This window comes from Phalacrocorax carbo, chromosome 2 (assembly GCF_963921805.1).
Source record: "Phalacrocorax carbo chromosome 2, bPhaCar2.1, whole genome shotgun sequence".
NCBI classification, from domain to species: Eukaryota; Metazoa; Chordata; class Aves; order Suliformes; family Phalacrocoracidae; genus Phalacrocorax; species Phalacrocorax carbo.
In genome coordinates this window covers 121,058,385-121,079,280 of record NC_087514.1, presented here as the reverse complement: position 1 = coordinate 121,079,280, position 20,896 = coordinate 121,058,385, and the positions used below count along the sequence as shown (strand labels likewise).

Genomic DNA, 20,896 nt, shown 5'->3' with positions numbered 1-20,896 from the left:
AACCCCACATCCGCTGATTTTCTTCAGAAAAATCTTTAGAATAGTGTGGCTTTCCTTAGGATAACATGGCAGCTGCTCTTTGGCCACAAATATGAGGCCAAGATGCTAACCTGGCTTGCCTAAGCAAAGTTCCCATTGCTACTGATGCAGTACAAGCTCCCTAATAGTGGTCAGTATGTTGCCCTGCAGGTTTTTAAATGGCCGTGTTAATGGACAGCTGCTACCAATTTCGTTAAGATATTTTTGCTAAGTATGGAGCATAAGGACAAATAATAGTACCCGTTTGGAACTGACAGAAGAAAAGATTGGCACGGTGAAGACTAGAGAAACTGTGCTATCCCAATAAAAGTAATAATGGCCTCCATGTTTTTAAAGCTTCTGCTATTTAAGGGAGGGGAAAGAAAGAAGTGGAGCGTGCTATTTTACAACTAGGAAGCTAAGTTTTATTTACATTGACCGGCTAACCCCCACCAAGTGACTGGAGCAAAGCATTTAGTTCATACTATGTGAGCTTGCTACTGTCATTCTGCAGCCAGATATTTCAGAGAGAGGATACTGAAGGATGTACAAACTTTGCATAAGCCAAATTCTTGTTATTTGGAAAATACCTACATTGGGTTAAAGTCCCAGAGAAAATAGGATCATGTTCTCTGAGCCACTTCCAAGACAAATTCTATCAATACCCTTAATTTTAACTTACAACTAACAGAACAGCACCCACAGTTTTCTTCCTTTTAGTTTCCCTCTTCTTAGTCCTTCTGTTCAACTGTGGCTTTTTTGGTCCCAGAATCAAACAGGAAGCTTGAAGAGTAGAAGAAGGACCTTCAGTACAGTGTTTCAGATTCCCTTTACAGAATCTCATTTTGAAATTCACGGTATCCCTTTAACCAAGCAAGACCCAAATGAGTACAGGAATAGTTTACTTAATTATTTTTTTTTAATAGGGACAACCTGGTGATCCAGAACCAAAAGGAGAAAGAGGTCCATATGGTTTGTGTGGAAGGCAGATTTATACTTTTACTTTTATCCTTATGCTGCTTATTTTGGCTACACCAGACCTAAAGCGGGAGGCCTGGCCTGGCCTAAAAGACATGCAACTCAAGAATAATCTCAGTTTGGTCAATTAAGACCTGTAATAACAGAGACAATATAGATTTTTTTTCTTTCAGAGTAACGGAGAGAATATAAATTTTAAACTGCTTTTACTGAGAGTCTCCTAACAGTTACATTACAGTTATTCTGAATGAATACAAGTGCAGATATGACCCCAAACATTTGCTACATTCTACTGTAATATTACAATATTTCTATTAATAGTGTTGCGTAGAAATATCATTTGAGTTAGTAGAAGAAGAATGAGCAGGTTCTTTAGGTTTTGAGTTTGAACCTTTCTGTCTCTGATATTTTGGAATATGGTTCTAATTGTGCTGGTTGTGAAAAGAGCATAAACAAGAGTTTGATCTGTTCCTACTATAAAAATGCAGCTCCTTTGGGGCTAGGTTTTCTAAAGATTTGCTTTGAGGTGCAGTTAGAGACAGTGCAGTAGTATTTTCAGAGTAATCAATGACTGCAGGAGGATTTTTTTGGTGGACTCGGCTTTCTCCTTTATGTATAATGCCTTCCTTTCTGTTAGGCTGGCTCATCTTTGGCAGCAACGTTATGCGTATTCCCACCATCCCTCCTGTCTTTGCGGGTCAAGCCAGGACCAACTTCCACCTTTGTGTTTGCTTTTAAGATCTTACTTCCCACAGACTGTGAAGGTTTTGCTTCTCTTTGGACAGGTTCAGGGGCACAGTGTGCATATGTATGAGGTGGAATGGGAGTAGAAGTCATCTTGCTCCTCCCCAATGTATTGCAATTCCTTACATCAGACTTCCTGTGATTCTGTACTCCAAGGCACTTGAATTAGCACCTGGTCAGTAAAATAAGGTGCAGATAGATGTGAGAAGAGTACAAATGTACATATTTAAAGAAAAATGGTCTGTTTACAGGGAGAAGATAGTGCTTTTGGATATGTCCTATCTGGAGAAAAAGGAGTAAAAGTAAAACTGAAAGAGGAGTCATAAGGAAATTGTTATTTTCTCCATTATTTTAGAAGTAATTTACAACAAAAGGGAAAGCTGCTGGAAATGGAAAAAACAAGCACCATTTATAGCTATTTGAATTTCATCACAAGGCATATGGAATAGAAATGTAACCTATACAACTACTGATTTTATTTCTAATTGTCACTCACTATGACTAATTCACTAGCTGTTCTATGTGAGCACGTACCTGAGACCAAACAATGAATTGCTAAAATCAGTGTGGTTCACAGTGGGTTTTGCACCCTTAACCTTAGAATGTAAGGTCCCTCTGGCCAAGAGCCATTATTTGTCATGTCTGTGAATCTACTTCGAATTGTGATTCTAGAATATATTTCTGGTAGTGGATGTAGGTTGCAGACGGCTTCGGTAGATTTTTAGATAAATTTTGATGCTTTCAGAGGCAGGATTATATGATGATTTGGCAGAAACACCAGGCAAATCTCATAGCAAATTTACTTCTAGTTTTACATTCCTACAATTTATAAGAGCTGGTCACTGCAAAAATGTCTTTTATTCAGAATATGTCTAAAGGACCCATCAAGCTCCTTTGTGCACAAAACTGAAACACAAGTAATGCTATTCAAAAAGTCATTAGCAAGGTCCTGGTGAGAAGTGAGCAGTGTGGCCTTGGTGGTTGCCTTGGAAAGAGCCAGAGACTGTGGCAATTTTTGGTGAAATTATGAGCAAGGAACATGCAAGAAAGAGAAAACAAACTGGAGGTGCTCATCCCACATGCTGACAAGAGCATTATTGGCTTGGTCTTGAGAAATACTGGAGAGAGATTTTGGATCCAGCAATGGCTAAATGAGCCATGAGCCTGTCCATTGAATTCAAAGAAGTAAGAGTTGTTACCATCCTTAAATGTTGCTCATATGTCAGAAAGCATCCCTACAAGACAATGTCTCCTGACCAACACCGAGCTCTTGCTAATATGTTTTTTGGAAATGAAAAGTACAGCTTGGCATATCACCACCAACAAATACTAGCCTCTGCCCTACATCTGATTTACTAGAAACATACCTCAAGAATTTTCTTGTGCTGAGACTCTTTCCCTTTAGCTGCCAGTGTAATAACAATTTTTTTCTTTATTCATGACTGGGAGAAGCTAAAGCTATAAGTATATCCTCATCAGCAGTACTTTTTGTGTGTATGTGTGTGTGTGTATCTTCCCGTATGTTTTACATATGCAGTGTATATTTTATACGTATAATGTAAGTATTCATACTTATACACACAAAATAGCATATCACTTTCAAATGCCAATTAAAAAGTAACACGGGGGTGATAACTGTGAATTTAATTATCCCTACTCTCTATGTTATAGGGAAATAAAGGTTTTCCTGGAGATTTTGGGTGAAAGGCATATGTGGGGTTTTTTATCTCAACAGTTCTCTGGCTTTCATATATGTTAGCTTAAATAATCTGTTCTTTACTGTGTTGTGGTTATACGGGTGTAACTCAGATGTAGCTGACAGAATTATGCCCTTCCAAAACTGGCAGATACTACTGCCAATATTTCTTTTTAAAAATGAAAATAGTTTTTGGAGACAACTTTCCATACACTGCGTGAATGTTCCTGGCATTTTGTGAAAAGAAGTAGGATTCGGTTTTGTTAAAGGAGCAGGGGGGATTAACCTGTGTAAGTGGGAAGCAACTGAAAGCTTTCATCTGCCATTCTCCCCGCTCCAGCCATTGAGCACTAAATAAAAACGGAGCAAGTGTTTTGCTAGGAAGAACAATCTGAAGCTGGCTGCTATAAAATGAAGCAACTTTCACAAAGACATGGAAAGGGAAGGCCTAAGTGTCCTCAGTGAGCCCTAAATTTGAGGGAAACAGCCTAGATTGAAATGGTTTTTGGAAAGCCGACCTAATATTTGCCTTTGTACCTCCTATAGTTTACCCAAAAAAGTTGCTCCGTGTGCAACTTTTCAGCAAGGTTTGATTTTTTGCATCACTTTAATCATTTAAGCAAAGATAGAGTTTATAGGCAGAGGTTTCTTCTGACGTCCAAGGATCCAGAGGCTGCCACACAAGTGGGACTGGCAGTGGTTTTTCCTACTACTGAAGCTTCAGACCAACTTCCTTATAGACAGGAACTTTGGGAAAACAGCTTCTGCCTTCCCTACAGTAAAAGTAGATGGACATAGGAGGTCTTGCTCTGCTGCATTGTATGACTGCATTGTATGAGTGAATTCATTCAGGCTAACTCTGTGCTACTAATATATGGACAAAGGAGAAAAAAGAATTTTGGAGAGAAATAAATTGGAAATTTATCAGCAGAAGTCCTGACCTTCCTTTTCTTTCAAGTGCATTAATTTTGCAAGTCCAACAATCAGTTGACATATGTTTTATATGGCAAGAGTTTTAAAAAGAGAACGAAAACACAGAAATAATGATTTTCTGAACATAAAACAAAGTAGTTGCTAATTTATAAAGTAAGATAACAAGCTAGCTTGTTGTGTATTTCTGTATGTTTCTAAATCCAGCTAATTCATTCTGGTAGTGTTTATATAATAAGCTTGTGTTTGATATATGACAACCATTATTATCCCTATGGGCTTGCTATGAATTTAATTTTCTTGTGTTGAAATGCCAAAATATATTTAGCTGGGAAAAACATCTTTTGCCCCTCCACTGTTTTACAAAACAAAAATGGTTTTTATAGAAGTTTTTGATAGGACCTCTTTTCCTAATAGGAAATCCATGATTGTTTATGAAATTACAAGTGGAGGATTTCCTTTAGTTAATTTATTAAATAATACAATAATGGCAACTGAGTGAAACAACAAATTTCTATCCCATGGAAAAATGCAATGCTTCTTTTTCCTTTTTGGTTTTTTTTTTTGGTCCCAACTCAGGATCACAAACTGAGTTTCCAGAAAAAGATTGAAACATTATTTTCAAGCTGAATGTGAAGTATAGAGCCTCAACCAGTTCTAAAAACAATTAAAATGCTGGATGATCGGATTGCATAAACAGGACTGAGCTGTGAAATTGGTATTATACGTTAGGCTTCAGCCAATAAGGCTGCTTAACACCTATGCTTTCTGTGGGTGTAGAGCTACGGCCACAGCAAAAGCAGAATCAATCTGCTGAACATCGTGGCCAGGAGACAATGAGGGCAAGTTGCGTGCCAGATCTCTGACCCAAACCTTCCTGGTAAGTAAGGAGTGCCTCATGCTCTGACAGTTTGCTGACTGATATACGTTCTCCCATAGCTGCAGAAACCCTGACAGGGTCTTGTTCTTGTTGATATCACCGGACATTTTCAATGTTATGTGCACAGAAATTGCCTGTTAATATTTTCGCCAATATTTTTACTTGCATGGTAATTAGGGAGCAATTAGAATTTTTGTTAAATAAATTGAACTGCTAGCTCTTCACTGTTCTCATGGGAAATCAGTGTGTCCTGTAATAAACAAGTAGATAAATCACATTTTGGAAGCAGCACACTTCTGCCGCAGAAGGTATTATTTGGAGACAATACACCACAGTCAACAGCATGGTTTTGGCAGATTAGAGGGAGAAGTGCTTTCACTTGTGTGAAACAGGATGTTGCATGTCTTCTGTTATCTTAAGAAGCCACATTAAAGTAACAGCTCCATCACATTTTATTTTTCCCTCGTAAAAAAATCATTAGCTGGTCATTGTGTAGGTTTGGTTTGGTTTTTTTTACATGAATCCATGACTAATTTTTTGTGTGCAATCTTTCATATCCCTGTGTTTCACAGGGGAAATGCTGTCATGATTTCTTGAGAAGTTTGTATTTTTATCAGGAGAGCCTGTTTTCACATTTTAATTACATTTTTTTCCCAATTAACTAAGGTGAAGCTGGGGACAAGGGAATTGCAGGGGAACATGGACTAAAAGGATATAGAGGCAGAATGGCAAGTACCCGATCATTGTTGCTCTTCTGTGGATTTTTTTTTTTTTAATAGGATCCTCCTTGATGTGCTGATTGCACAGTTGTATTGATTTTTAGATGTCATGTATGTCATTTTCAAAAGCTGCTAATGCTGGCCATGCTCTGTCCCTTTGTACGTCACACTAAATGGAAACAATGGCGATTTCTGAATGTTCTACCTGCTGTTCCAGTTCATTTTGCAGTTCTGCCTTTTAGATAGAAAAATGCTGTAGAATAAATTTGGTGTTTAAGAGCAGTATGATCCCATTTATTCCACATTAACTTCTTTGTCCTGATTTTTCTGTTTTCTTGTGTGTTTCTTTCTCCCTTTATCCCCCAAGATTTTCTATGGCTGAATATTAACTTCAGATCTCCTCTGCTGTGACAGCAGGTAACAAGGGCTGGCTGCTCCCTACAGAAAGGAGAGCTGGTAGCTGTGGATGGTAACAAACCAGGAAGAGTTCAGTCTCACTGAAATCTTTTTACTCAGCACTGCTTTTCCAAAAAGCCCAGAAATTAAACAAGGCTCTTGCCAGCAAAAGCAAAGATGTGCATGTGCTTGTTTTATTTTGAGGTTTGTATTTCTAAATGGGCTATAAACATATTGGATGAATAATACACTTTAAAAAAATGAGCTGAACTATTAGAAGAAAATTGGAGCTTTGATGCTATCCGGGTTGTTTATCTCATAAAAGTGAAAATTATGTCAGATTTGATGCTCTTCTTTCTTACTTCTCATTTACACTTAAGTCAGTGGAATTTAAGCATGTAGCAAATAAAAGAAGAAGGAAGGAAAGCTGCTGATTTCCAATAAAAAAGGTAAATTTTGTCACCTGTGTGTGTTCTTTGATTACCATATATGTAACATACTACTATTCATAGGTTATTCCAGGACCTGCTTGTCTGGAAAGCAGTCCAGGAGACAGGGGATCTTCAGGACACAGGGTAAGACCCAGACACCATATATTTTGCCAGTATTGGAAAATATGTTTGTTCATTTTAATTTTGAATGGAAACTAAGGAATGAAACAAAACACTCTGTTTTGTTTGTATGATTGTATTACACTGTGAACTTCAATACTTTATTAAATAAAAAAGACTGTAAATTCATCTGTATGAAGCACAAATCCAGGTACTCCTGAATTCAAATGGCTAATTGTATATCTACAAATGTAATTTTCATAAGTCACCATCTAAATGGCTAGCTTGTACATGTTTGAAAAGTGTACCTGACTCATACTTTGAGCCTCTCCTTTTAACTAATGCAAAGGACAATGCTTACTGTATTTTTTGGCTGTCACTAGCACAGTAAATTTTACAATTATGTGTTTCTAACACACCCTGTAGAAGTACCATTGTGGGAGCTTAGCGGTGTGTATCTTAAGTTTCAAATGAAAGAGGCTCACTTTAGAAATATTTATTTCTTCTTTGACTTCCAGCTTTCAAATTCAACATGGTATAACAGAGAGATGTTGGTTGCTTAGAATAATTTCTTTTGCCAAAATTGCTATAATATAATTTCTTAGAAATGTTAAGTGTCTTGGTATCCAGTGCTTCCAGTTACCATAAAGTAAGTTTGCATTATTCTTTCCTAGTCTATCTATCCTAATTCCTTAGAAAGCGACTGTGCCAAATAGTGGGATTTTCTACAACTAATGGTGTAAATCTGTAAACTCTGTAATCTGTAAACTCTGGTGGAAACCCCTCAATGAAAATATTTGGTCTAGAGCAGGGCCGGGTAGTGCTTGTCCTTTTACTCAATTCTCCAATAAAACCAAAGGGAGTTTTGCAAGCATACATAGCAGTGGAAGACAATAATGCATACATCATAAGTTGCTGAAAGTCTTCAACTCTGTACAACTATGGAAATTAAATTCAGTGTATGTTCCACCAGTACTGCTTAATCCTATGTTACTGTTACTAGATGGGCAGAATGGTGGTGTTAATTTGTCAAACTGACCCAGCAGAGATCTCATAAGCTACTTTGCCTTTGTAGTATTAGGCTCCCCTCAACAAACTTGTTGAGGTTTAACAAGGCCAATTGCTGGGTCCTGCACTTGGGTCACAACAACCCCAGGCAATGCTACAGCCTTGGGACAGAGTGGCTGGGAAGCTGCCCATCAGAGAAGGACCTGGGGATATTGGTCAACAGTTGGCTGAACATGAGCCAGCAGTGTGCCCAGGTGGCCAAGAAGGCCAACACTATCCTGGCTTGTATCAGGACTAGTGTGGCCAGCAGGAGTAGGAAAGTGATCATGCCCCTGCACTCGGCACTGGTGAGGCTGCACCTCGAATGCTGTGTTCAGTTTTGGGCCCCTCAGTACAAGAAGGACATTGAGGTGCTGGTGTGTGTCCAGAGAAGGGCAACAAAGCTGGTGAAGGGTCTGGAGAAAAAGTCTTTTGAGGAGCGCCTGAGGTACCTGGGGTTGTTTAGCCTGAAGAAGAGGAGGCTGAGGGGAGACCTTATCGCTCTCTACAACTACCTGAAAGGAAGCTGTAGCGAGATGGGTGTTGGTCTCTTGTTCCAAGTTACTAGCGACAGGACAAGAGGAAATGGCCTCAAGCTGTGTTAGGGGAGGTTTAGACTGGATATTAGGAAACATTTCTTTACTGAAAGAGTGGTCAGGCATTGGAAGAGGCTGCGCAGAGAGGTGGTGGAGTCAACATCCCTGGAGGTGTTCGAAAAAATGTGTAGACATGGCACTTCAGGGCATGGTTTAGAAGACACGGTGATGTTGGGTTGGCAGTTGGACTTGATGATCCTAGAGTTCTTTTTCAACCTTAATGATTCCATGATTCTGTGATTCTGATTCTAAACATTCCAAGTTGTGTATTCCCTTCACAGGGGTTAAAACCTATGTTATGAGTCAGGTGTTTACTGAACTGGAGCTTTAGTTTCTTAATCCATGTGTAGGGTGGGATACATCCCCTTTTAATTTAACTGTCTAAAATGCAAGGGTTTAATCTACCAGATGCTTTCTCTGCAGTTTTTCTCTCTCCACTAATGACTCAGTGAGACTAAACATGTCACTGTCCACAGCTGTGGTAGGTGTTCTTAATTAAAACCATCAGATATTATTCCACCATCACTAGCTCCATTTCAAATATCACATCTCTGTGATTGTGCTGATCCTAAAGAAACTAGGGCTTAATAGTTTCTATATGCTCTAAGGTATGCATACAGTAACACTGATATTTCTCCTGCTATGCACACGTGCTCTTGCCATCTGTATAAGCTCTACTCCCATTCTGCAGGTGGATCAGCATGGCATAGAAATGCTAAGCCTAGGAACTCTGTGGAGAGCAGAGAGTTCAAGTCTCTGAAGTCCTAGCACAGATCTGCTGAGCCCTCTAGTGCATCTGATTCCTTCTTCCTCCAAAAAGTAATGTTATTTACTTGTCTGACTTGTTTACTTACCTTCTATTTTTTGACATTTTCAACATTATTCTATCCCCTTATGTTGCTGTTCTGTAAAATGTCTCAAAAGCTCAGATTTGTTTACTTGTGATAAATCTCTGGATATGCTTGACTGCTATGAGTTTCAAAATCAAGGCATACCCTTTAGGTTTAATGCCAATAGCAGCGATTATCTTAACCACTACTGTATGTATGACCCTCATTTCCATTCCCTGAAGAGTAGGTGTAATAGTAAGCAGTTGAAGATTGTCCCCATAGTAATATGGCGCTTGACATATTTGTCCCTGTTTTATACCCAGTGCATGTGCTGACATGTATTTGGATGGTACAATGTGCTGTGAACTGTTCGTGTGAAGGTAGGTAGGAGAAACTGATCTGAAAAAGAGCATTTAAAACTTGATGCAGTTCCTTCAGATCTTTTATATATCACAGACTTCTATTTGCAATAAAGGTTCACAGACCTTCTTAGTGCCTTGTATCATTTTCTTTCAGCAATATTTGATTTAACCCCATTGGTAAGAGTATTGTTGGCAAAATCAAAACAGCATGAATTCCTCCTTTGTAATTTTCCCCTATTATCTATGTGGTAGTGTTCAGTTCTTGTGCATGTTCTTTTTTGTTATTTCTTTCTACTTGTCCCTGAGAGATATAGCTGGTGTAATCCTTCTCTGACCCTTCATAATTCTAATTATCTTGCCGCTTCAGCACTGCAGATTAATTTTCTTCCTTATCCCTTCTCTGACCTTCTTTTCGGTTCTTAACTTCATTCCCACAAGTTCCTCCACTAATTTACACTGAGCTGCCAAATAATTTTATCACACCTATTAATTTAAAACTTTCTCCTTTTTATTTGCCCTGATTTCAATACTACTCTCCTTGGTTTTGCTTCGGTTTTTTCCTTCCTAACTATCCTCTTTGCATTATGGCTTGATGTCCCTCAGTACTTGGTGTGTTCCATGCCCAAATGTTTCTGATACCAGTTTTGTATAGCAAATGATGATGGTATTTTTGTCCTACACTAAATTTGGCTGGAATAGTGAGTCAGTAATCTCCTCACTTTATGAGTGCTAGATAAATGATCTTGTTATTACTGTAGTTATGTTACCTGTTACAGCCTGTGATTTTTAAATTACACTTTTCTTCATGCTGCAGCAGATTATTTTCTTCAGCAAAATTTCTGCTTTTAGATGTAATATCATGGCTGGAGTAATTACAAGATGAAATGTGTTTTACTCCAGAAGTGTCACCCTGCATTATCAAATCTTATCAGTGTTCCTAGGAATAATGTAGTCATAATAGCATCAAATCAGATTTGGAGCTGCATGGCAGTACCTGAGTTAATGTAGGCCCACATTGTGCCTAAGAGGAGCCTTAAAAGGGGATATCATGTGCTGGAAATACAAGACACTTCTATGCAACTCAATGCAAGCTCGCTCTGAGGTTGGTAGTGTTGGTTCTGCCTCTGCAGGCACACCCAGCAAGGGGGCACAGACTGCAGCAGACTCACATCCCACTGGTTCAGGGTGAAGGTGAATGTAGAGCCTGTCAGAATTTGGACAAAACCCAAGATCACTTCTATTCCTGGCCTGTTGTCCTGTCTGGGTGATGCTGGAAAAGCCACTTTTACTCTGTGTGCTGCAGCTCCTCCATCTGTAAAATAGTGCTAATATAGTTTAGTACCATTTTCCAAATATCTTTGTAAAACCTCTTCATGAGAATGAGTAATTTATACTCTCTGTGCCTCACTTCAATATAATTTGGGCAGGTTTTTGTCTGGCTCCCTCTTTTTCTTTGTGCATGTGTCAAGTGCAGGATGTAGTTTAGCTTTATATCATTTTATGTATGGCTTTCAGGTGCATTACTCTCTGTGTCTGAGATGCAAGGGAACAAAATAATTTGGGAGTGGTTTTTGTTCTTTTTTCCTAGGAAAACTGAAATGCCCAGTATATCAAACAGAACTGGTACTTGCCTTGGACACCTCTAGGACACTTACTTCTGAGACATTTGAACTAATGAGAGAGATTATAATAGCAATAGTGAGTGATGCCAGAATAAGAGACATCAACTGCCCAGTGGGAGCCAGAGTTGCTGTTGTTTCCTACAGCTCAGTTACCCACCACCTGATCCACTTCTTAGAGGTTCACAATAAGAACAAGCTACTCAACAAACTAAAAACTATTTCTTACCAGAGATCCTCCAGTGAATGGGACACTGGAAATGTGATGAGGTTCATTGCCAAGAACATTTTCAAGAGAATTCTACAAGGTCCTAATGTGAGAAAAATAGTTGTGGTTTTCAGCCATGGACCAGCCACAGGTGCATCTTCAGTTAAACAAGCTGTCCTGGAGATGAGTGCAGTAGAAGTGATTCCAGTAGCTATTGCTTTTGAAAACACACCCCAAATTTACTTTTCTTCTTTATGCTCAGCAATCTTAGTTTAAAACAAGAAACCTTAAGTGTATTAGGTCATGCTTATCCCACATGTAATGCTCCTGAGCATAGCAACTCACCTGTATCAAACTTTGATCCAAATTCTGCACACCAGTAGCTGTCAGTTAATCTTCAGTGATGCTAATGAAAGGTGTGGGAATACTGGAGATTTTATAAGAATACTTTAGCAGACCACAACAAAGGTAATGTGTGCAGACCATAAAATACAGGGATAGCTTTATAGAGGAGAGATTTCATGGTCAATAGCTTTCTGATTAAAGCATCTGTTACAACTCTAATACTTTGGAACTATTCCCGTCTGGTTATAATCCCATGAAGCAGATCGTGGAACTGCATGTTCTCAGCTGTCTGGATGCTTCACTCAAAAATAGTAAAAACTCACAGAATGTGTTTAGTAGAAAAACCTTCAATGTACCAGCAAGCCTTGTACAGTAAATGGCTAGGTGCAAATGTCTTCTTTTTATCACTTGACAAAACTACCAAAAGGGAGTGAAATTATGGAAAATGCTTCTAATGCATAATAAATTATTAAGAGTTAGAAAACCTCTTGTTCTTCATAGTAGCATTTCCATAGCTTTAATGTCTATGAAATAAGTGTAGAAATGAATAGAAAGAAAAAAAATCAAAGAACTAAAATATTGAACACTAGGTAAAACTCTACTAATGTCTGATATTGGAATGTTCGCATGCTGAGTTTTTTCAAGAACAAACAATGGAAATAGTTAAGATAGTAAGATCTGTGGTTTTCCTCTTGTCTGGACTTGAGGAGTCAACTCTTGTGAGGATAAAAATGTAGTGTTTTTTGTGAGGATAAAAATGTAGTGTTTTAGCAGTGGAAATTTCTGAAGAAGGTAATTTTTCCAGTGCACCTGGAGCATGCTCCATGCCTGCTTCTTGTGGCTCTGTTACTAGATGTAAATGACCTTTATCAAGGTGATAAATGCTACATTAGTAAAGGACATCCACTTTCACTGCCAAGGATACTAGAGATTCTAAAAACAATTGCTCAGATTAAAAGGCAAGCTTTGCTTTCTAGGCCAGTGTGACTTGTGAGCTTTTACTGAGGCTGCCTTTCATCATCCTTTTGGAATGCTCTTTCCTAGAAACGAATGCCATGTGTGTAGTAAAGTGGTGTGGTCATCTCTCCCCAGGTCTGTATGTTGTGCTTTCCCAGCAAAGTATTTCAGAAGCTCTCTTTTCTTTCCAGTGACAAACAGTTCCTGTGCTGGAATTTGTTTTTTCTATGAAATAGCATTGAAATGAGGTCGCTGGCTTTATCTCAGAGAGGGCTTAGCTTTTAATTAAAGTCTCACTTTCTTACCTAGGATCAATGCAACTAAAGATTCTTCTCTGCCTATTCCATTATCTCTTTGCTTCCAAGCTCTTTTCTAATTGTAAAACAATTGTCCTGACAAACACTTCCACAAATGAAATGAGATCACGTACTTGGAGGCACAAAGTTAGGAGCAGACTTGTGTTTGTAGATTGGATTTTCAGTATTCTAGAAGATGGCAGATATTGGCTGGAGTTTTGTCACAGAATATCTATGACAGTTCAAGGTGTGTACTCTCTGGTGTTTATCATTGAGGTGCCCTAAAACCACTGAAATGCCTGTGGGAACATTAGGGGTTAATGTGTTTGGAACTCTGTGAGAGTGGAAGGCGTAATTTCCTAAAGACTTGTGTTACTACTGCTGCACTGTCTTGCTGAAGACCCTTAGGTGGGTGTTTAAATGCAAAATGTATAAAACAGGCCAGCTTTGGTGATGCGTAGGGATGTGCATCTCAAAGGTACATCTCTGTCCAGCATCATCTTTCTATCACCTTTGAACATGTTCATGATCAAGAATGGTGCTAAATCCTTTCCTCCCTCCTTCTTTCATGGGCTTCTGACAAGTTATGTGTATGAGGTATCATTCTGGAAAAGCTCTTATGAGGGTACTCTGTCTCAAGGCTGTGTGCCTGGCAGGTGTCCTGTTTTGCTTTGCGCTGCCTTGTATTAGGTGAGGTTCCTTATTGAGAGGAACTGGGTGCAGAAGGAATGGTGTGGAGCTTCTGCTTCAAGAGAAAAACTGTAAAATGCATCTGCTTGTCTGTTCTAGTGCAGAGAAGTCTTCTTATATGTAGATGTGTCTGTCCTACTTTTACCTGTGAGTGAATGCATGTTCACTTTACAAAGTTCTCAGGAATGTGAGTAGGACTTTGTCACCTGATGTGCTTTCCTCTTGTAATCTTATTTCCCTTTCTCTGACACTTTTCTAAAGAAAATGGGTGAAAGGCCGATAACTGGCTTCTGCCATCTTGCCTGAGGAGCACAGTGCAGGGAAGGGACACCAGGAAAAGGCATATTGTGAGGCAGCGCATCTGACACAATTCACGCACCATTTTCACAAGGGAAAAACTGTGAAACAGCCTGAGCGTAGGAAGTCTTTGGAGCCAGAAGACCATTCAGCTGAGTAGCCTGGCTACTTAGTTGGATATTGTGGCCCACATTGCAAATCTCTCCTATCCATTGTTGCGAAATCAATTATTAGAGTTAAGTTATAAAGGTAGATGGCCCTCATCACTGATGACTTCAAAATTCTCGAGCCAACTATTTCTCTTGCAAAGTATAAGGTGAATCAATGGTGACCACAGAGCAGCTAATGAAAAGTCAAAAGCTGTTCTGAGGTGGTTTCTGCCTTTTTCTTATATTTTAAGTAATAAAGCTCAAAATTATTAGTAGTCACCTTGCTCTTAATAAGGCATTTTGTACAAGTACTGTGGGTAGACTTTATCCTCCAAAATAAATTGCTATATACTGCAAGTTCACTAAAGCATGGATTAATTTTTACTATTCTGCTGTTTAGTTTCTGAAAGGATGTTATACTCCAGTCACTTGCTGTAAGGAAGAAATGTTAGAAAGGATTTCATAACTGTAGCGCTTCGTTTAATATTGCCAAGTGGTTCTAAAGGGAAATGTGATTTGTGTATTATAAATGTCCTAGGAAATAATGTAATTTCATTTTAGACAGAAGGGTTGAAATTCAATGACATTCCTTGGCATTGAAGAATATGTTCTGGAATGGGGGTGTATTTCTATGGAATAATGTAAAAAAGATTGTGCAATAACTATAAATTTTGTGTTGAGAGATTATTTTTTCTGTCTGATGATGAATGAGAGAAAGGATATATGAAAAATGAATTGTGAGTAAGACATGGAAGATTTTTACATCAAGAAAATGGAACTATTGATTTAGATTGTGTTAACGCTCACCAAAAATAATACGTGACCTTGCAGAAATTATAATACTGCTACATAGGAAGGATTTTATGAATTTAAAGGATGTATCTCTTCCTTTTTTCCCTCCTTTACAAAGTAAAACTGTTTTAAAATTGATAGGTTATGTTTCTCTAACATGCAGTTGAAACTCATGGAGCAACGTCCAAGATTATTTTATCCTATTGTTTTTATTCCGACTTGCATAATTAAATAATGTTATCCAGGAAAAAGACTTCCATGTCAAGCGTAGTCTATTAAGAGACTATATTAGCTACAGTGGGAGTCATGTGGGAAAAACCAAAGGGGGATCATGTTTCTCATTAAGATTGAATTGTTTAGTCCCATTCCTGTGGTTTCTATTGCAGATAAGTTATTTGAAATGGAAACCTCTTCATTTTCCTCAAGTGTCATGCTCAGCTTAGAGGTTTGGGTGGGAAGGGACCTTTAAAGGTCATCTAGTCCAACCCCCCTGCAATGAGCAGGGACATCTTCAACTCAATTAGGTTGCTCAGAGTCCCTGACCTTGAACGGTTCCAGGGATGGGGCATCTTTCACCTCTCTGGGCAACCTGTTTGGGTGCTTCAGCACCCTCACTGTAAAAAAAGACTTTCTTATATCTAATCTTAATGAGGGTCTAGATGAGAAACAAGCTTACTGAATATCTCTGTTCTTGCGCATAAACCTCAGGCTTCCTCATGACAGCAAGCCCAGCAGGATCTGACCTGCCATTTCTTTCAGATTCACTAGATTTTACTTATTTCCTAAAGCATTAATTGTCTTCATCCAAAAAGGGGTGTAAATTCTTTCTAAAACCAATGAATTACAAAAAAAATTAACTTAAAAACATCACTATAAAAGATTACCTACCATGGTAATCCAGGATCCAGCACAGATTTAAACTTTCTTCCCCTTGCAAAATCACCATAAGGTGCCAGTGATCACTGCTGCTGCTTCCTCTGTGTGAGAAGAATCACATCCTAGACAGCTAGGAAGTTTGCTGTCTGTCTTTCTCTTGTAAATGTCAGGAGGTTCGTTTCAAGTTGCATCTGTTAGAGTAGAGCGAACGGTGTGAGAGGGCAGGCACAGGTAGGGCACAGGTAAAACCAAAGAACTAGTTTTGCTGTTTCAGATCTTTCTGTAAGGAAAAACAACAGTTGTCTGGAGACAAAGTTCATAAGTGCGGATGGAGGTGATCCAAAAATCTGGTACCCAATGACCTGGAAGCCTCCCAGGAGTTTCAGCCCAGACAGATGATATTCTGATCATTACATTACCTATATTTATGATGGTGAAGTCAAAAATCCTCCCTTTGTTTATTCTGAAGAGAAGGCTTGTTGGAGTAACTCCTGGAAGGTGAGCTGTAATGATGGATACTAAGGAAGGAAGGAAGGAAGAGGTGGGAGGGGAGGGAAGGAAGGGGTTGGGGGAGAGATTAGTTGCTTCCCCACAGTGACCACAGCTCTTGGAAGTGTTATTGGTGTAGATAAAGCTAACTGTTCATTATCACTGCTTATCACTGTCATTCCCTTTAAGCTGTGAGAGAACCTAGGCAGACATACTCGTTGAGGGGTTTGTGCCTTGGCACAAGGACACAACAAAGCATGGAGCTTTTGTGGATTCAGACAAATAGTGCTATAAAAAGCATTCTGGTCTCTTTCCCATGAGGTGCATAAATACTGATATCTAGCAGAACCAGGGCATTTGTAAGATAAGGAACTTCCTTTTAGGAGAATGTCAAAGCTCTGTGCAGTTTCATGTATATGCCAGACTTCACTGTCAGACTTTATGACAGTTGATTCACAGTTTAGTAAGATATAGTAATGTATGGAAACAATACCTGTGTTTAAATATATATATATCTAAACATGTGTATGGATGTTTATGAAATGTGTAAGGTTTTTGTCAATGACATTATTTGATTTCCCTTTGTGACCATCAGTAGCTTTCAAAAAAATTTCAAGAAGAAACAGCTATATTCAAATCCAAGTGTTGAAGAAATATTTTAAAGAGGACAAGAAATCTGGTATCAGAAACCCTTGGTAGTGTTTTAGATAGGTCCTAACTTTGCAAGGGATCACTGCGTGTCTGAGACACAGCCATCAACTCAGGTTGCTTAGTTTGCTTTTTCTGTAGATAATTTTTTCTTCCTGAAGCTTTTGCCAGACATTTTGACCATGCTACAAAGATTTTCAAATGTAAAATATTTATTTTATCACACTTGGAGAATGCAGAACTTCCACTGGAATCTGTCAACTGAGGATCTAGCATAGACACAAATAGATATGAAGTCTTTTGCTTCTTTCATAATAGCACTAGGAAAATGGTTTTATAATTTTAAAAGGGCTTAATTAGGATCAAATCTACATGAGATTACCACAACTGGGATACGTGCACTAATTGTCTACAGTGCATCCCTCCTCCCCTCCTTCCCCCTCCCTCCCCCTCCCTTGCAATGGGTCTTCTGGGCCAAGTTTGTGCACTAAATTTAACTTCATCAACAGCAAGAGATCATAGAGCACTTACTCAGCAGTACTTACCTGCTGTCTTTATTTTTTGTTTCTAGGTGGATGGTTCTGGATTGTTTCAGGTGCTAAATGTTCGTGGTGGACAGCATAACGAAACATTACAAAGATTTCAGCTCTGCACATTGTGCTATGGTAAGACCAATACCATATTTTGAATTGTCATTAAAGGAGAAATACAGTATTATGTAGAGTTCCTAGTGAAGAGCAGTGGGATAAGCAAAAGGGCTGAGGCATTCCTCTGGCCTTACATAACCCTAGCAAAATTATTTGGCCTTGTTTCTTGTTGATGTATTGAATTCCTAAAGTAGACTCTGTTTCCAGTGAACATTATTTACTGGCAACCTATCACCTGCATTTTCATGACTGCTAAATCCATTTCAAAGGAAAATAAATTGGTAGAACACATTTCCTTCATCAAATGTGGTGTTAAACATCTAGAGCTGTTCCCTTACTCCTGTCTTTCTGGGCCTTCTACCTAGGATGAGCACATGCTTTTCTTCCAGGGTATTTGAATACTTGTCTGACCAGATTGCCTGGTTGAAAAGAATGTGTTTACTTGAATGGCATCCTAAGAGCAACTGTTAATTAAATGTGACAGAGCAAGGCTACCAGTGTCCTTCAGCCTTAAAAGCCTGCATGACAAAGTTTGCTAACCTTCAAGAAGCTGCAGTAGTGATAATCAATGTCGCCTTCTGTGAAACCAGTATTTTCCCAGACTGGTGAAGAGATGTAATAGGGCTAGAGACTACCTCCTTCCCTCCTTCCTTCTTCTGATTCTTCAGAAGATAATTTCTATCTTCTATCTTTCTATCTTTCTATCTTTCTGTCTTTCTATCACTATGTAAAGCTGGAGAGTACCCCTACGTATTCCTACCGGGACACACAGTGTTCAGAAAGACAGATGAAGTATTAACAAGGAATATCTAATTTTGTGATGCAGCTAATGGTCTGGCGTTCATGGCATATGAGGTCCCCTGACTTCTTTATGATGAATCTGTGCAGTGCATCAACTATTAGCACACCTAACGGCTTGGGAGAAAGGCTTGTTATCCTGCTGGAATCTGGACAATCTACTTGTATGTTCTGAGTCTGGGTTGGATTTACTTTTCATAGAAAGTAGTTTGAAAGATTAGAAAATGTTTTAAAAGTCTTGACTGCAGCCATTTTGCAATTTTTGGAATATTGATCAACTTTGACGCCTGACCAGAGTCCTCAACGATTTTGTGAAAGTCACCAATATCACAGAGACTCTCTTCTGTGAAGGACATCAATGTGAATATTGACCCTTGTGCTTTCTGCAATACTGGGAAAAATTCCAATTCTGAAAATGCCATTTTCTTCTCTTGACCCAAAGTTCCTTTTCAAAAAGTATTGCTTTCTCCTCTTAGTGCCATAATAAGTTAAGGTTCCTCAAAAAACTTCCAGCAGATGTGTTAGTTAGGAATAAAACTTCTATTTAAATAGCTGCATAAATACATTCTGACATGTTGCTCAAACTTTTTATAGTTGATACGGTTGGTGTGTGTACTGATTTCTGTCATAACAAAAAAAATTAAATACCTTATGAAATACACACTAAAGTAAACAGGAGAGTTTGGGGGTTTTATTGATTTTAATGGGAAGTAAGGACGTGGTTTACCATTTTTTCTAAATCTTGCTTTTTTTTAAACCTGTCCAAAAATAAACAATTATAAAGTAATTAACTCTATTACTATAATCTTTTATTTTTTTTATTTCAATGGGAAATACAGCATCAATTGCCTTGCAGAACCTGGTGCATAATTATGTGTTTTGAGTCAGTCTTTATTTTCCTAACATGCACTGGGGTATTTCTAGTGGTTTTGGGTTTTTTTCCCTTTTTTTAAAACTTGGCTGTTCTGACACTTTAGATCTGTGATCACATTCATTGTTACATATTTGCGTTTTGATTTGGCTAAAAAAATCCTCATTAATTTTACATTCTTTTGCAGACAAATGTAGACCAGATGCTTTTTGTGAACATCCCAGGTCCTGTTTAATGAGGGCACGTGTGGGTGCTGCATTCATTCTGGATAGTTCACAGAAAATGAGTGGTGCCGAACTTGAGCAAATCAAAGACTTAATGAGCAAAGCAGTCACTGCATTCAACATTTCCTGGGATCCAGAAACATCTGTTGTAGGGGATAGAATAGCTGCGGTGAGCAATGCACTATCATATTTCAAAGCAGGCATAGGGAAGAGGCCAGTAAAGAAAGAATTCGACTGCGTTACCTATCACAGTAAATACTGAATGAGAAGATTTATTAAAGAATCTCTTCAACAGCTGAATGGAGAGGCTGCCATTGGCTATGCCATTCAATGGACGATTGCTAACATTTTCTCAGGTGCTCCCAATACAAGGCCACTCAAAATTATCACCATTATATCTCCTGGAAAAATGAGTCAACGGGACAAAGGAACATTAAAACAAATTTCCCTGTAAGTGCCAAGGCTATGCACTGCTTGCAATTTCACTAGGAAAGCTGTATGACAGAAATGAACTGGAAGAGCTCGCAAGGACTCCTCTGGAACAACATTTGGTTCAGCTTGGCAGAATCCACAAGCCTGAACCTGACTATGTAATGAGGTTTCTGAAGCCACTCATACATTTCTTCAGGAGCAAATAATTACATCACAGGTGTTTTTTGTTTTGTTTTATTATTCTCCTGTGAATTTTCAGTATTCTGCAAAAGCATTGGATGAATAAGGTTGGGGTGTCCCCACGGATGTGCATTGCTTGGCAAGTTATATTCATTCTCCCTTCACAGAGGGAGAATAAAATCAGGGATTATATCCATCCTCCTTCATTCCAGGAGTTTTTATTTTGATGACTGACATCTATAGAGCCTGTTGTTTGCCATCAGTTTGACAAAAAGTTTAGCCAGGAGCAACTGATGGAATGGATATGGCTTTGATGCTGAAAGAAGTGTTGCTAAGCTTGCCATTGCCATGGAGCACAGCTGCTTTTTCTTTGCCTAGAAATATCCCTGATTTTGAGATAAAAATATTTGGCTATAAAAATATTCTTTTTCAAAAGCACAAACACCACCAACTTTCTCGTGCAGAGCACCCTTGCTATCAGATAGTTAAGGTTTTCCATTGCCTTTGGACTCTAACATCACTGATACCTGTGGCTTCTAATAGGATAGAAACTCTTCAGTGCAGTTCTCTGAGCGAATTTGTCCTGATCATATATTGTGTATTTAGCAAGGCAAACATATAGCTAGAGAGG

General features: G+C 38.6%; 1 pseudogene; it reads left to right on the top strand.

Moving 5' to 3' along the window:
• Window positions 1-20,321, top strand: part of LOC104049391 (collagen alpha-6(VI) chain-like) — a 49,217-nt pseudogene extending 28,896 nt beyond the window's left edge.
• Window positions 20,322-20,896: the final 575 nt, after the last annotated feature.